This window comes from Molossus molossus, unplaced genomic scaffold, assembly GCF_014108415.1.
Source record: "Molossus molossus isolate mMolMol1 unplaced genomic scaffold, mMolMol1.p scaffold_m16_p_1, whole genome shotgun sequence".
In the NCBI taxonomy this organism is placed as follows: domain Eukaryota; kingdom Metazoa; phylum Chordata; class Mammalia; order Chiroptera; family Molossidae; genus Molossus; species Molossus molossus.
The window spans coordinates 160,040,603-160,052,757 of record NW_023425344.1 but is presented as its reverse complement, the minus strand read 5'-3'; the positions used below and the strand labels follow the sequence as shown (position 1 = coordinate 160,052,757).

The 12,155-nt window shown below is 32.7% G+C and overlaps 1 protein-coding gene across 7 annotated transcripts in view; it reads left to right on the top strand.

Moving 5' to 3' along the window:
- Nucleotides 1–12,155, top strand: part of NOVA1 (NOVA alternative splicing regulator 1) — a 163,053-nt gene that overhangs the window by 57,617 nt on the left and 93,281 nt on the right. The gene's annotated exons all lie outside the window — the stretch shown is intronic.

Genomic DNA, 12,155 nt, shown 5'->3' with positions numbered 1-12,155 from the left:
TTAGAGTAAATACTTTTGTTTCTCTACTGTGTTCTGTGTTCTAATACTTTGTTTAAAGTGTTATTGTATAATCCATAAGTATGTCTGTCTTCCTGACTAGATTGTGAGCATTTTTGAGACAGCCACTGACTTATCTATTGGTGAACCTCTTACTGCTAGTCACTGTTATATGTTCAGTGCTTTATTTGCTGAAGTAGTGAATCTTTTCTGAACACTGAGATTAAAGTTTATAAAATTACTATTGAGTAGTTCTTCTATTTTTATTTATTTCCATCCTTATCCCAAAGGGGGCAAGAATTAGTTTATATGTCTGTGATTTTTTATTTTATTTTTTTTTAACCAAGTGGTATTGCTCTTCATCCATTCTTTGACAAGTTCCTTTCAGGCTTTAGTTTTGTTTGGTACAGTTTTTTTGTTTTGTTTTTTTTTTCATTTCTTCTGCATCTCATTATTTTTCTTTTTTATTATAACAAGACATTATAATGGAGTTAACTATGATAAATAAGGAAAACCAGGTATTCCAAGCATGTTTATAATGAAATTTTAAAAAATAATGATAAAAGAAAATTTTTTAAATCACAATTGTTTTATTATAGGGTATTTTCTTTTAAAAATGTTTCACTATTTCAAGTTGTATCACTAAATATGGTCAGAAATGGCTGAAAAGTAAAGTGTTGGTCACCAAGAAGTTGGTTATGAGCTCCCCATCAACAACACTACAATAGAAAATTAAATTTTCTAATTTGTAGTGGTTATTTGTTGGAAGTAAAGTACTATTTCAATGAGAATTTATTCTTGTTATTTTGAGTGATTACTGTAAATATGTTGCCTTAAATAATTTGGAATGTAGCATTGAATATCTCCCATTCCTCAACTGAATAATTTAATGTAGTTTTATTAGTGAAATTTAGTCAAAAGCAGGATTCTTTAAATATGTACTATCAGGCAAATGCATGATAATTAGATGACTAAGAAATCAAAATGGAATTGTAAGTAGAGATGATTGAAAATTTTCTTTTTTAAAACTTTTTTTTTTTCTTGGAAAGTTCCAAATGATTATAGATAGCATGTTAAGGTAAAATAGGAAAATATTTTTTTCTTCAAATCAGATCATTAAAGTTTGAAAGAAGATAAATCCATTTGCATTAAAATATCCAAGTAACATATTGCTCATTTTCCACATTGCTGTTAAATATAGACTACCTCATAAAGCTTTGAAGAAAGATTTTACCTTATTTACCAACTTTCACCAGTATTACTGGTAATATCTTAATATTTTATTTCTGATGATTTTATCTGTTAGCTGGCTTAGGAATGTATGTGGGTGAATGAAAATGTTAGGTGAAATGCTGAATATGACAGATCTCAGGATCAGTTGAATTTCAAGCAGGTTGATGCCAGGAACTGTAATATATACAATTACTTGTATGTAGTCATTTCTTATGCTGATGGACTTTCGTTTTTGTGTTTTCATAACAATGGACAAACTATAAAATATGTCCAAGTGGTTTTCAGATTTAGGTATCTAGAAACTCTTTATTACTGTTAGTTTACTCACCCCTCAATCATTGCAGTAACTCAAACATTCATTTACCTTACTAAATTAGTAAAGTTATTCTTATATTTTTCAATTAGTTTAAGTTGAATATTGTTATATCAAGGAAATTCGGTATTAGGAAGAACAAAATTTTATTTTTCTAAGTTTTTATGAGCATACTCAGGAACACTAAAATCCGGGAGAGTTTTTAGGAAGCATCTAGTATGTTTTGCCACCAGTTATCAAATAGGAAAACTAATGCTTAAAAATAGTTTTTCAAAATATACCATCTGAAATATACTTCTCTAAAATATGTTATTTTGTTTCTTTCCCCTTTTAAATGACTACTTTTCAATTATAACTTTTATTTTAGGACTACTTTTTTTTAAGTGGGTCAAGTAAAATATTTAAAAAATAAATAGTAATAAACTAAAATTCATCAGAAATCTAGATCTTTATTTTATACTCAATCCCTGAGAGTGCTTGTATGCTACCTTAATCATCTTATGGATATAAGTGCAAATAATAAGGAAATTGGCTATTAATTAATTTGTTTATTATGTTCCTCTGAAACTCTAACTTCACTTTTCCCCCTGTGCTGTAGGTTATGACAGATATAGCATGTCTGAAATCAAACCAAATCTTTAGTCCTCCATTCTTGTTCTGCCTCCCAACCTCAATCATTCTTTTTATGGCTTCACCATGTACCTTGTGATGCAGGGTCAGAATAATGCCACTCCTCTTTGAATTGAATGTTATCTTATTTATTTCCACATCCTTATTATTTTGCTTTCCGTGGAAAATATTTTCAGTAAATCCTTAACTTACAAAGGTCTTCAACCCAACTTCCAGTTCCACTCAGTATCTGATTTATTATAGTAAGAAGCCACCTAAGAGTATCTGCTGTATTTTAGTGCTTAGTGCGCTAGAACTTCTCTCCCTTTGCCTCGTCTTATCTCAGTCTTTGAAGATGATCACTGGTTTCTGAAATGTTTATTTTGAAAGCGCTGTCATTTCAGAACAGATTGAGTTTGAATATGTGCTTATTATTGTTGTTTTTTTAGTGTTTTATAAAATCATTTGTTAGTGTTATACAAAAATAAGATGACCTTTAAATGTGTTCTTTTAAAAATATTATTTTCAGTCTATAATTTTGAATATTTGAATTAGTATAATAGTATTTTCTTCTCGTTCCTCTTCTCTTTCTTTTTGTGTGTATGTATGTATATTTTTAAATGTCTGTCATCTATCTATTCACATGTACACATATATACATAGGAGCTCTAATTTTATTAATTCACTTTTTAAAAATCTAATGTCTTAATTATTTCTTTGAAAATGATAAATTTTAAGTCAATTTAATTTTATTATGGCTTATATAAAAATAAAATATGAAACCTATATATCTTTTCTTTTCCTGATTTGTCTATATTTATGTTTGTGTTAGCATATATTGTTTTTATAATCTATATATGATATCTTTTATAGTTATAATTTAATATAATTAAATTTATGTTATTTGTATAGTATTCTGTTATTTCTCTTCATTCATTCATTCATTCATTCGTTGAATGTTTATTTAGTAATACTAAATGTTAAGCACTGTCCTACATGCTGGAAATACAGAAAGTTTATGCTCTCATGGTATTTATATTTCTGTAATTGAACAGGGAGACATAAATATATAACATTAAATTACATAATTTTAGATAGACATAAATAGTATTAAGGAAATAAGTGTGCTTGATAACAAATGTTGAAGAGGGAGTATACCTTAGCTAAGATAGCAAGAACAAACATGTCAAAGAAATATTTGAGTTGAGCTCTAAATGATTAGGAGAAAGAAAATCACATTCTAGGCATCAGGAATAGCAGACAAAGTCCTGGATCTGAATGAGTTTGCATGTTCAAAAAAAAAAAAAAGCAATACTGTTTGTATTGAACCTTGTTAGAGAGAGTGTGTGGCAGGAGGTGAGGTCTTCTAGGTAATGTTGGGGCCAGATCAAGTGGGCCATAATAAGGAGTTACCATTTTATTATAGCTACATTGTGAAGACGTTGGGCACTCGGACGTTGTGATGGTGAACACTTAGGAAATCGCTCTTCCTGCTATGTTGAAGATGAACAGTGGGAGGGGTGAGGGGTCGATGAGATAATTATTAGAAATTTATTGTGGGAATCACAGAAATTACAGGGATTTAGAACTTTTTTCTCTAGAAATGATGAGAGGTAGAATGTTGTGGAGGAGCACTGTTAGAATTATTGAATGGCTTAGAAATAGTGTAATCAACAGTATCAGGCATAATCAAATATTAACTGTTCTTTGAAGATAGAATTTAATGGACATGCCCTTTTCCATGGTAAAAATGTACCATGATTTATTTAAAGTACACCTCTTTTTTCGATTATTTTTTTTTATTTTGTTGCTAGCATAAATAACAATCATTTTTCATTTTCTCACTTCACCATCATTGTATATTAATAATGAAAGGTGAAAAAATTAAATCTTGCTATTTTAATTTGCTTATCTTTGATTACTAGCTCAGTGGAGATTTTAATGTGTATCCTGATTGATTAGTTGTATTTTTTCTGTTGTGAATTATGTCTAGCCTTGATAATTTGGGGATGTGGCAATCTTTTTATTGTTTTGAAAGGGCATTTTAACTTCCAATGACATTTTAATAGCCCCAACATGATTTGCCCTTGAGATTTTTTTTTTATCCTCACCCGAGAACATTTTTCCATATTTTGTTCAGATAGAGTGGGAGGGAGAGAGAGAGAGAGAAACATTGACGTGAAAGGGATACATCGAGTGGTTGCCACCCGCACAACCCAACCAGGGCCGGGGACAAACTGCAACTGAGGTACATGCCCTTAGCGGGAACCAAACCCCAGTCTCTCTGGACCCCAGGCTGATGCTCTAACCGCTGAGCAAACCGGCCGGGGCGCCCTTGAGATTTTTTTGATTACATCTAATGTCGGTCTCTCCCTGCACATTATGTTCTAGACATTCCAGGCACTTCTCAAGCAGGCCAACCTTTCTCTAGCCTCCTGAGCTTTTGCACTTCCGATTCTCAGTTTTATGGATCTCTCTTCCTCCAATCGCACATGGTTGACTTTGTCTCATCATTCATCTTGCAGCTCAAATGTCCCTTCTTAGAGGAGCTGTTCCCAAATTCCTACTATCCCTTCTTACCCCTTCCTTTCACATTGTCACATCACTGCTCACTCTGTTTTGTTTGTTTTCTTCCCCAATCTGTTATGATCTTCATAGTATTTGTCACTGCCTGAAGTTCCTCATTACTTACTTACCATCTCTCCTTTCCAATGAGAAAGAAAGAATCGTGAGGGCAGGCATCTGCTCTGATTTGTTTATTGCTGTGCTCTCTGGGGCTAGAATATTGTTGGGCTTATAGTAGATAATTAATATACTTTATATTGTTGCCAGGCTGGTGTGGCTCAGTGGTTGAGCATTAACCCATGCACCAAGAGGTCGCCGGTCCAATTCCCGGTCAGGGCACATGCCCAGGTTGTGGGCCTGATCCCCTGTGGGGGGCATGCAGGAGGCAGCCAGTCGATGTTCTCGCTCATCGATGTTTCTATCTCTCCCTCTCCCTTCCTCTCTCTGTAAAATCAATAAAGAAATTAAAAAAAAAAAAATACATATATATTTTAAGTTTTGGATAATATAGCTGTTTGTTCCATATACTTGTGATGTTTTCTTTTGTCAATTGTCTTCATGTTCATTTATGGCATTTTTTTTATATGACGAATTTTGCATTTTCATGGAATCAAATCAAAGAAGTTTTTTTTCTTATTTACTTTTTCATTACTCTTTGAAGAAAAAGACTCTCCCAGCTTAAGATTTCCCATTTTCTCATAGTCTAATTAAAATGTTTCTGAATATAAAAATGTAATTTGTTTTTTATGAATTCAAGAAAGTTTTGAAGACAAAAATAGCTCTTGTGAATGTACATCTATGCTATCTTCTAGTCTTATTACACATTTACTCATAAAAAGAGATCACACTATACACAGAGATTTTATCTTTTTATTGTACCATGTGCATGATTTTTTAATATATACAAAATACTCCATCTTAGGCATTGTTATAATATATTCAATCAAACCTTTATTGTAGACTTGTTTCAGTCTTTTAAAATGTAAATGAAAGTACATATTATGGCCTTTACATTTTGCGTTCATTATGATTGTTCTGTTACGATAAATTTCTAAACATAGACTGTTGTATTTACTGGGTCATAGGAGTGAGTACATGTGTATTTTAAGACATTTGAATATTCATTGCTAAATTAAACTTCAAAAAATTTAAATTGTTTTACACCCGTAGTAGCATGTATCCGATTCTCATCAAACTTTCCAGTTCCCCAAAACTGTGTGCTTTTACAGTGTGAGCCCATTTCTCCCCATCTGGGCCCTGACTCCCCCGAATTTTTTTGTGAAACAGTTAAAAATTAAAAATATTTTATAGGGTCAACTGTACCATTTTTCCTTTTTCCTTTCATAGCTGTGCTTAAAATAACTTCCCTCATTCTGAAGAGATATATGCTCATTTATAGTTTGATCTAATTTTTTATGTTGTGCAACTCTTTCATTTATTTTCAGATTTGGGAGAAAAAAGTCTCACTGTATTTTTCAGTTATGCTAGTCTTATTGTTTTTGAGTAATCATATATACTATTTTCATGCTAAATATTTATGTCTTCCAGGGTTTTGGGAGGGGGTATTATTTATTCTGGTTGTTTAACTTGTTGCTTTGTTTCAGTTATTGTTGCTTTGTTGTTTGACTTACTTAGTAGTTTCCTTATTCTATTATTCTATTGTCTTTATTTAAAAACTATTACAGCCCAGCTGGTATGGCTCAGTTGTTGAGTGTCGACCCATGCACTAAGAGGTCGCAGGTTCGATTCCCGGTCAGGGCACATGTTCAGGTTGTGGGCCAAATCCCCAGTGGGGGTCATGCAGGAGGAGGCCAGTCGATGTTCTCTCTCATCAATGTTTCCATCTCTCTCTCCCTCTCCCTTCCTCTCTCTCTCTTATAAATCAATCAATAAATTAAAAAATAATAATAATAAAAATTATTACATTATGTTTTATGTCTTTTTCCTTGGAATTTAAGAATCATTTTGCAAAATACTCTTTCCAAGTAAACCATTCCTGTGTTTGATCTTTGTAAAATTGTGTTAAAACTATTGATTTATTTGCACAAAATATCCTTATACCATACAGGATTTCATATGTGAACTGAAATTACTTTTTCTTTTCTGTCTCAGTAAAGCTTTTATCTGTATATATGTTCAATACCTTTTATTTTAGATCATTCTTAGTTTATTCAAGTTAATATCATTTCTCGTTGCTTTTTAAATCTTTTTTTAAAGTCGTGTTCTATAGGTTATTAGTTTCCTAGGGTCACAGTCACCACACATGTTGTGTCCTAAAACAACACCATTTATTCTCTTACAGTTCTAGAGGCCAGAAGTGTAAAGTCAGTTTTACTGGGCTAAAGTCGAGGTTGACAGGGCTGGTTCCTTCGGAGCCTGTAGGGAGAACCCCTTCCCTTGCCTCTTAGGTTCTGGAGGCTGCCTGCTTTCCTTGGCCTGAGGTCCCTTCCTCGAATAACTCTGACCTCTTGCTTCTATTGTCTCGTTTACATCCTCCTTTGACATTCTTGCCTCCCTCCTATGAGGGCCCTTTGAATATATTTGGGACCCATCTGGATAATCTAGGTAAATATCTCCATATGAAGATATTTAATTTAATTACATCTGCAATTCCCCTTTGCCATATAAGAGGACATTTACAGGTTTTAGGGATTAGGATATGGATATTATTTGAGAGGCCATTATTCAGCCTACCATATATAGGAATAATATTAATTTTCTCTACTATTTTACTTTTGTCTATTTCATTGGACAATTATACTAAATATGGTTGCATTCAATCTATTTTCTAGACAGTCATAAAATCAATAAATAATCAATGTTTCTCTGTTTTTGCAGTAGTGACTTTTTATATCTTGTTTGTATGTGTATCTTACTGCTATTTTTAATCTTTAATGCACATGCCCAAAATATTTTTCTTTTATTTATCATATTTGCTATTGATTTAGGATAGGTGTTTTTTTCTAATCATAGGAAAGTAATTTGTTCATTGTTCATTACCTCCCTCCTGTCCTTTGACATATTTGTGTTATATTTATGTACAATCGAATATTAAAGCCCAGTTGCATTTCTGTATTAAGCTATGTTTGTCTGTATTATACCGGTTAATTACTGGACTTAATTTACTAGTATTTTGTGATTTTTTAAATGTTTACATTTATAAATGTGATTCATTTGTGTGTGGTTAATTTTGTGTAAGACTTTTCTATTTGGAATATCAGAGTTGGGCTAATTAATAAAATGAATTTAAAGGTGTTCTATTTTTTCTTTAGACCAGGATAGTTTTTATAGCATGAAAATTGTTCACTTAAAGTTTGAAAGATCATGTAAAGATATGAATTTGAAAGAGCACACAAAGTAATATGAGCTCTGAACTTTAAAAAAAAATATATATATATATATTTTTACCTTTAGAGAGGAAGAGAGAGAAAGAGAGACATCGATGAGAGAGAACATCGATCGGCTGCCTCCTGCATGCCCCCAAATGGGGATTTGGCCCACAACCTAGGCATGTGCCCTGACTGGGAATTGAACCGGTAACCTCTTGGTACATGGGTTGGTGCCAACCACTAAGCCACACCGGCAGGGCGAACTCTGAGCTTTTTCAGAATTATTCTTTGACAGATGTTTACATTTCTTTGGTGATTTAATTTTTGTTTGAGTCCATTTTGAAAATGTACATTGTTCCCAGCGAGTTGTTCATTCTATCAACATTTTAAAAGGAACGTTTGTTGCTTACTATGTGTTAAGCATTGTGCTATGTGCTGTATATGCAGAAATAAAGAACGTAGACTTCTTAATCTTACGAAGCATATAGTCGTGAGAAGAAAATTTATTTTGCTAGGAGGAAGACAGAAGAAATTAACACTTAAAAAGAACTTCTAATGAGGATCTTGTCATGAATACAGGCAGCAGGAACTAAGACCTAAGACATAATAAAAATGATTGAAGTCAAGAAGAATTGAGAGATTTGCAAGTAGGTCATTATAGCTAGAGTTTAGGTCTGGCTAGGAATGAATAATGAATAGAGCTTAAAAGCCGTATTGTAGATTTTTTTTTAAATTAATACTTTTTCCTATAGACATCAGTAGGCTATTAATAATATTAATACTGGGTTTATTGTCAACAGGTTAATATTTCTAAAAGATTAGTCCGATGGCAGCATAGAAGACTCTCCTGAAGGCAGTGGGATTGTGAGAAACAGGTTAGCAATTTCATTACCAAAAAAGAAACATAAGTGTTTTCTGAACTAGGGATGTAAGTAGAGATGGAATGGAAGAAAAAATATGGATGAAAACTTTGAATAAAATAGAATCACCAATGACTTGTTCACTGGTTGGATGTAGTAGATGAGAGAAAAGTTAATACAGCTCCCAGCTTTTGTCAAGTATTTTTGGGGTGAAGGAACTGTTTGCCTTATCTTTATTTCATACGTTGTAGCTCTGATTTCATTTGAAAGGCTCATTGTATTCTAGATAAGCTAACTGTCATTAACGTGAAAAGTAGGAATAGGAATGTCAATGTCCAAATCATAGATATTTTGTTATAAACCAAGGTCATCTACTACAGATGGTATAGTTCAGTAGTTTGCTAGGAGAGAAGAAATACTCTAATTTGTTTGAAATAATCTGTCAGCAAATGTGTGCCAGGCACAGGAGATAACGGATTTCAAAATGAAATATTTTCTGCCCTCAAAAGATAGGAAAGGCTTGTAAAACACGTTTCATGGGAGTGATTTCAAAGTATCTGCCCAACTGCCTATGTATATGAGTAATAAAAGCCATGCAACTACCGCCACAGTCAAGATATGGTACATTTCCATCGTGCCAAAAATTCCACAGTGCCCCTTGCCAGACCATCCTCCCTTTTCCTCAGCCTGTCTTTCCTTTCTCCCCTCACCCCTCTTGCCACTGACCATCGCTGATCTATTTTCTGTCACTGTGGATTCAGTTGGACCTTTCTAGGGGTTTCTTTAAATGCAATCATATACTATGAAGCCTTGTGTCTAGCTGATATTGCTGTGCATAATGTTTTTGAAATTTACCCCTGTTGTTGAATGTGTAATTTATTCTTTTTTAATTGTTGAGCAATAGACAGTGTCTGAATATCTAGTTTTTTGTTTGTCTGTTTGTTTTTTGTCCTTTCACCTATGAATGGATGTTAAAGTTGTTTTCAGGAATAAAATTGCTTTGAACATTTGGGTCTTTGTGCAGACATATGTTTTCATTTCTCTTGAGTAAATACTTAGGAATATAATATCTAGGTCATATGGAATGCTGAACTATATAAGAAACTGCCGACTCTTTTTCAAACATGTTCTGCCGTTTTACATTCTGACCACGAATGCATGAATGTATCTGTTCCATATCCTCATCTTTACTTGGTGGTGTCAGCCTTTTTAAATTTTAGCCATTATAATTTTGTGTGTTTAATCTCATGGTTTTAATTTGCATTTTCCTAATAGGTTTTCTTGTGCTTATTGACCACTGCTGTGTGTGTGTGTGTATTATTATTTTTTATTTTTTTTAATTTTTTTGGTCAGCCATCTCTTCAGATATTGGGCCCATTTTTATTGGGTTGTTTATTTTCTTCTTATTAAGTTATGCGAGTTTGTTAGGTATTCTGGATACAAGTCCTTTGTCAAATATATGTGCTGTGAATATTTTCTCCCATGTAAAGGCTTGCCTTTTTATTTGCTTATTTGTGTTCTCCAAGGAGCAGAAAATTTTAGTTTTCATGAAGTCCATTTTATAAATCCTTTTTTAAAATATTTCTTGCATTTTGTGTTTTAAGAAACTTTTGAAAATGTCAAGTTTTACCCTAGAACTTTTATAGCTTAATTTTTATTGTCAGGGCGATGATCCATTTTTAGTTAATTATGCGAAAACAAATTTAATTAATATATATGTTTAATTAAGAGAAGTCTGAAAGAGTTATCTATATACATTTGAAGGGCTTTGAATATAGAGAAAGGAGTAGACTGATTTTCTTCTGAAATTAAAGATACTTGGTATTGGTTTGTGTAAAAAAATATTATTCTATCTTCTGTACCCATCCAGCAAATGAAAAGATGTTTTGTAAACTAATGAATTTCTTATTAGTAGTGGTGGTTAATAGAGATAACTAACATTCTGTCTAACATGAATTTGTACATTTAAATTCCTTATCACAGTACTTGTCAGATACAAAATATACATACGTGTTAGTTGGTATTGTTATTGCTAATGTTGTTATTCAGAATTCTTGAGGAAGTTTAGAAAGGACATTTACATGATATAAGTTTGGATTATATTATTTACTTAAATATACGGGTTATACTTTTTATGTTCCCTTCCCCCATCCAAATATAGAACTTAATTTTTAACAGGTACCAATAAATAAATACTAGAAAGCAGTTTTTTAAAATGATTTTTAATAATCTCTTTTAATTGCATGGGTGGTAAATGAATACTTTTTTGAACCGAACCCGGGTCTCTCAGGACCGCAGGCCAACGCTCTAACTGCTGAGCCAAACCGGCCAGGGCTTTAAAAAGTTTAAATAATATAGATGTAGAATAAATATTGAAACTGCCTTATTACCCATTCTTCTAGTCTTCTCCCAGATATAACTATTAGAGATTTGATGTGTTCAACTTCCAATTAGTTTCTTTGTATTTGTACTGATATGTATTCATGTATACATATGTATACCCATTTGAAGGTTTTTAATATAAACCTAAAATGAACATATATATAAGTATACTTGATTTTTTATCTTAAGAGCATGTTTGATAAATTGTTCTGTATTGATACCTTCATTCATTTTTATTGCTGCATAGTATTTAATAGAATGAACATATCATAGGCTTTTTTTTTTTTTTTTTTTTTTATCAAGCATGCAGCAGGCAGACAAGAGTAAGGCCAGCACCTTGCTGACAGAATGGCTGGCAAAGATAAAATGAGCCGCTTTTAGATTTAGTTAATTACTTAACGAAATAACAAAGAGAAGCCAAAGGTGCTACATCCCTAGGTCCTTGTCCCATATACTAAAAGGACAACATGAAAATAAAAGATGCTAATGAATACAGTGTGAATTATGCCTTATTGTTGAAGAGTCCATTATAGACTGAAGCTAAATCTTTTTTTGGTTTGAATCTATACCTCGAGGGGTTGAGGGTTGGGCAGGATGAGTCAGGAAACCTCATAGCTCATCAGAACCTGGGAGGCTGTGATGACCTGTTCCAGGATAATCACAGAGTATTCTGCCAAGACACAGCTTGGCTGCATTTGAAGCCATTGCCTGTATGACCTAGAAGTACACATTCACAGTTTCCACACGACTCCAGTCTCTACCTTCACATATCCAGATAACAAATCTCAAGATACTTCATCAGATGCTCTACTTAATTGTCCTTATAGAGGCTTAGTTCAAATATGACTCCCAGTAGGTTCATCAGGC